The sequence below is a fragment of the Pantherophis guttatus genome, chromosome 1, assembly GCF_059756535.1.
Source record: "Pantherophis guttatus breed Tessera chromosome 1, ASM5975653v1, whole genome shotgun sequence".
Lineage (NCBI taxonomy): Eukaryota > Metazoa > Chordata > Lepidosauria > Squamata > Colubridae > Pantherophis > Pantherophis guttatus.
This window is the reverse complement of record NC_142063.1, coordinates 187,063,611-187,069,610: the sequence shown is the minus strand read 5'-3', so window position 1 is coordinate 187,069,610 and position 6,000 is coordinate 187,063,611. Positions and strand designations below refer to the sequence as shown.

Genomic DNA, 6,000 nt, shown 5'->3' with positions numbered 1-6,000 from the left:
GAACACACCAATTCCTTCCACTGGGATGCGATTGCCCGCGTAGTCTGAGCCTCTGCTATCATAGCTGATGCTTCTTAATGTTGGGTACAGCCTTCCTTAGGTTGAACCAGGACATGATGGTTAGCGGCGAGCCAGTATCGATCTCCATCTTGCACTCGCTTCCTTCAATCTCGACCATGGTGTATACCTTTTTCACCAGCGCTGTGCTTGCCTGGCCAATGCTGATGGTGCAGGTCTCGTGGCTTTCGAATTTCGCACCCTTCCTGTAGTCACTCTGCTTGTTGGTCCTTCTCTGTGGTGCTGGCTCTGGTTGGCTGGAGGCGCCTCGTGACTTGTGGCTGGCTGGTTGAGTAGCTCTGCAGACCCTTGCCAAGTGACCCTTCTTATCGCAGCATCTGCAAATGGCACCCTTGAACTTGCAGGTCTGGCGATGGTGGGACCCTCTGCAGCTCACACAGGCTTTTCAGTGGTCTCTCTGGTTCTGTCGGTATTTCTCAATCCGGAAGACGTCTTCGTCCGACTCTTCCTCACTTTCGGTTTGGACTGTCTCGCGGTGTACTGGGGTTGACTGTTGTGTTGACCTTGCTTGAGCTGGTCTCTGTAGTGTCTCTGCAACCTTTGTGGAGGACTCGTGAGCCCTAGCCTCGTCAAGCGTGATGTGGAGTGTTAGGTTTGCCTGGGCAAGCAGTCTTTTCTGTAGGCGAATATCTCTCAAGCCACAGATTAGTTGCTCTAGGAGCGTGTCATTGAGGTCTCAGTACTCACAGTGCATCGCAGCCTTGCTCAAGGCAGCCAGGTACATGCTGATCGGTTCTCCCTCTCGCTGCAGTCGCTGGCGGAACTCGTACCTCTGTACAAATTTGGAAGGCGCCGAGGCACAGTGTGCCTTCAGCGCGGCCTGTAGAGCTTGCCACGATACGGTCTGAACTGGGTCGGTTCAGATAGTGACTCGGCCATGTCAAACACTTCGAGTCCGCAATGGCTTAAGAAAAGAGCTCTTTTCCTGTTGTCTGAGAGCCCCTGTGGGTCGCTGGCCACCAGGAAACATTCGAATCGAGCCATGTATGACCCCCATTTCTCTCTGGCAGGGTCGAAAGGCATTGGCGGCACGTAAGCAGACATCGTGTTTGTCTCTCTGGGTGCTCCGCTCATCCGCCTGGCTGGATTCTCTGTTTCAGCTCTCTCTGTTGCTTCGTGGCTTCAGCTCTTCTCTTAGCTTCTTGTCTCAAAATCCCACCTTCGTTGCCAATGTTAAGTAGGGTGAATGAGGACACAGAAGCCAGGTCGTGAGTAACAACAGCTCTTTACTTCATGGTATGAATCCAGCAACTGACCCAGGGAAACAGCTCACTTTATATACCTTACAGTCCTGTCAGTAAGCCAATCAGCTGAGAGCAATTACATTCAAACTTTCCCGCCAAAACTATATACATAACACTGTAAGCCCCAAATCAGGTGTCCAGGATACCTCCTGAAAACCAGACTGACGAGAGATTCTAATAGAGGTGCTCATTTGCCTTTCTGTCCTCTCGAATGTCCTTTGTGCCTTCACAACAGATGTGCTATCTGCAGCCCCAGTGTTTTCTCGTTTACATTGACTCTATCCACAACCTGTACTTTCCATCACTTCCCTCCCTCTTCTACTTGAAATAAGAAGTACGACTGCCTAGCAGCCACTTTAGTTCAGTTATTCAATAATCATGGTAAAGTCTGCCTCCCTGCTCTCTGGGCCTATTTCTGGCCTGATATCTACTCAAATGTTTCCTTATTCCAGATTATTTAATTTAGGAGATGCCCAGCTGTGGTGTTGGAAGAGGAACAAACAAACCAATTTAGAGAAGCTCAGAAAGTCCTACAGCAGTGATGCTAACCTTCTTGCCGCCGTGTGCCAAAAGTGGGGGGAATGGGGGGGGTCGTGCGTGCTCGCACCCACACCCATAATTCAATGCGCCCCGCCCCCTGCACATGCGCATGCAACCCCCCCTGCGCGATCCCCGCTTTTGGCACGCAATGGCACAGTGGGCCTGGTAGGCCCATTTTTCGCCCTCCCCAGACTCCAGAGGCTTTCTTGGAGCTTGGGGAGGGAGAAAATGTCCTTCCCCACCACCCCAGAGGCCTTCCAGAGGCTGGAAACAGCCCATTTCCTGACTTCCGGTGGGCCCAGAAGGCCTGAAAAATCGGCTGGCGTGCACATCCGCGCTGGTGCTGAGCTAGGGCAACTCTCGCGTGCCCACAGATATGGCTCCGCATGCCACCTGTGGCACGCATGCCATAGGTTCGCCATCACGGTCCTACAGCATCCTGACTTCAAGGCTTTCATGCAGGCTGGTGGGTGACATGCTGAAAGGGGGCAGTAACAAACTCAGAAACTGCCAAAATCTGACCAGAATTACATGGTCTAGAGTGGGAGTAAAATATTCTGGAGATTTCCAAACATTCCATCTTAAATCAATGAGTTTCACAGATCCTTATGTTCTAGCTCCTTGAAAAAGGGTGGCTACTCTACAACTCAGCATGCCCTAGAACTTGAACCTGCATGAAAGCCTTGAAGGCTCCACCAAACTAGGACTCCTCTGATTCGAGTTTGCATAATCAGACTAAACTAAACATATCTTAAGGCTTCCAAGGCACGTCTCCAAGAAAGAAATCTTAGCTGAGGGAATTCCTTTGCTGCTCGTTGCGTCTCCAATACAACTGCTGGAAACACAGGAAATTGGGGCACTGATGGCCTGGCAGTCATATTAGAGGAAGGATTTGGAGAGAGGTGGCAGAAGCAAAACTGCTGGGGCAGGGAAAAGGAAGACAGAATGGAGCTCATACAGGCTTCACAGGCCCCTAGGATAAGGCACCTCACTTACCTAGAGCACGGATGTCAAACTTGTGGCATCATGTTGCCGCCACATGATGTACCACATTTTTCCCTTCGTGGAGCTGGGATAGGCATGTCTTGTGTGTGACACCCCGATCTAGAGGGAATCAACACATGCACAGGAAACTGGTCTCCCATTGCCATCACCTCAGGGGTGAAATTCAGCAGGTTCTGGAGAACTGGTAGTGGAAATTTTGAGTAGTTCGGAGAACCGGCAAATACCACCTCTAGCTGGCCTCAGAGTGGGGTGGGAATGGACATTGTGCAGTATCCTTACCCTGCCATGCCCACAGAACCGGTAGGGGAAAATTTTGAACTTCATCCCTGCATCACCTCCTTTGCCCGTCTAAGGCAGCTCTGCTGCTGCTGCTACTACTTGTAATGGGGACCAAGGGTTTCCATTTCCACCCCCCCCACCCCACCCCAGAATCTGCTAATTAAAAAATAAACCATGGAACCCCTGATTTGGAGGCCAGGTTCTAGTGACAGAAAACTGGTTGTATCTGACTGAACATGTTTTCCCCTTAGCCTTTCCTAGAACCTCATGAAGTTCACTGAAATACTGGGATGTCACAACAATCTGATTAGTTATAGGGGTGGAGGAGTGATTGATTACTTCATGATGAGAGGTTTCACCCTTCCTTCTGCCTCAGCTGCAACCTGGATAGCAGCCTTAGGGCCCTTTATGGCTTGTCTGAGTATCAAGAGGAAGGGTTTCCCCACCCCCAGAAAGAAAGGGAGAACTTTGGGAAGAAAAGAGAAGGCATACTGTTTATCTTCCGAGGCAGCTGAGTCTTCAGTTCATGCACAAAGTAGCAACAAAATAGACCAAGCAACTCTGAGGCCTACCAGTCATAATGATTTGCCTGCTGCCTCTGAGTTAATAGAAGGGGAGAAGTTGGAGCAGGAAATTGCATCTGCAGGCAAAGGAATACAATTTCTACGCAACTTTAAATTCTATTTGCAATTATTTTTCATACTTCCTTGAATAAATATACCATACAGAGAAAATAGATTTTCCTGAATTCTTGTTCTTCCATATATGTCTTACTGGAATTAGAGATCGATTATATCTACATCCCCCAAAACTCACTCTATTGTGCTTTCAGTTCAACATTTTTGTTAAATAAAAATCACTGATGGGACAAATCACATTATCTTTATTGGATTGAATATATTTTTAAAATTCTGCTTTTAAAATAGTTTCATCAAAATTTGATTAATGTCACAGGAAGTGATAAATGAAGGGTCCACATACAGTTTTATGAGATTCCAGAAATGTGTTGTAATTTTTCAACCAGTAAATATCTTTGGAAACCTTTTAAAGTCAGCTGACAGTGAGAAACAGATTGCCTTTTCATTGATTGCAACATGTCACAGACCTCATCTCAGTGATGTCAGTTACTCACAAATATTTTGAGGAATTATTAAAGTAACAGTACTTTTTAAACATCTGAAGGAATGTTTGAAGAGATGTTTTAATCTACCACCTGTTTCACAGTCTGGAATATGAGCAAGAAAATATGTGTATCATCTGAGAAAAGTAATAAAGATCTGATAAATAGATTTTAATAAACCACCAGCTACCATTTAAGAGTTAATTTTTAAATGAATCTATAAAATGATTGTGTCTGCAAATTACAAGAATTCTACTTGGATTTAGTCCCAATATATTTCAGAATGTCTGGTTCCTTTGATCAGTCAAGCAGCAAGGTAATATTGCAGAAGGATGCCTTTTTGAACCAAAAGTCAAAATATTTCAATCAGAAACCTTTGTTCTAGATACCAGTCCTTTTAAACGTTTACATTGGTCTAGAATAAGGTCTCTGATAATGTAACTGTCTATTAGTTTTCAGTAAAGTAGCTAAGAGAGCACAGATGCAACTCTCGTTTCTGCAATGATAAGTTAGCATCTGGAAAAATTGCTTTCTTTTTCTGCAAACATTTTGGGAACTTTTATGTATCCCCTTGTGAAAAATAATTCATCCCCTTTTGGATTTTCTGAATGTTTGCATCCTTTTGTCATTAGAGCTTCATGGGGGTCCCATCTATATATAAATGAGTGAACAGATGTTGCCCAAATTGGTGCTCATTTCATTTATTCTGTAAAAGAAATCTTCCAACATGAAGTATGCTAGCAAGAAAGACTTATTTAGAAAAAAATATAACTGAGCCTAGGCAGAGATTTGAAGCTGAAGATATCAGAAGTGTTTCTGCTTGTCATTCATTCCTTTTTAAGTTCTCATTCTCTGAATTTTGAGTCAGCCTTCCTCCTTCTCTTCCCACCCACACTTCCCCATGATTGATCCAAGGTTTAACCACTTCTCTTTCTCCTGGGTTTCTGATTTATCACTCACTGTAACCTAAATTCTACTTCCATTCTTTGACTAGTGATGTGTAATACAATGTAGATAGCTGTTTTCTTTTAAATGCCTCTGCTCTTTTAGTTTCTATTTTAACATTCGCTACCAGCATGAACTCTTTCTAGCTAAGTACCCTTCTCTGCTGACATCTAACTGTAGATCAAACAGGTCCTGGCATGCAGTACTGTTTGTTCTACTATGTCCCTGTCATTGAGATGGGTTTGTCATCTTTGGCTGTTCTGGTTTAAATTGTGCTTTTCCATTAAAGTCAACAGCAATTATAAAACAGCTTTGAGATGTTTAAATTTTGTTGTGCTTCACTAACTATTCTCTCAACCAGGCAGATAACCTGTATGGGATGGGACTAGCTATAGTGTTGGCCTCTTCCAACTGGGGCAAGCCCACCATCGCTTTTAGATCCTGGGCACTTTTCTTTGCTGTCAACCTATTTTATCTTTTACATGGAAAGAGCTGGGTGCCTCTGCTGCACATCTCTATACATAGCAGTACTTTGCAGCCAGACAAATAGCTAAGAGGCAGACTAGGGAGCTGTACTTTAAAGCAAGAAATATGTCAGGTTTCTAATTTCTTCCACTTTACTATACAGCACTCCCTCTCTTTCCCCTTGCCATCCTCCATGGAGTTTTCTTTTTCATTATTAGAATTTTTCAATACAATAAAAATATACAAAATTAAAAGATTAAGAAAAAAGAATATAGAAAATAAGAAAATGGGATGGAATGGGATGGGAGGGAGGGAAGGAAGGAA

The 6,000-nt window shown here is 44.6% G+C and overlaps 1 pseudogene; it reads right to left on the bottom strand.

Annotated features, from left to right (window-relative positions):
* Nucleotides 1-463: 463 nt before the first annotated feature.
* Nucleotides 464-1,122, bottom strand: LOC148116692 (uncharacterized; annotated as a pseudogene).
* Nucleotides 1,123-6,000: the final 4,878 nt, after the last annotated feature.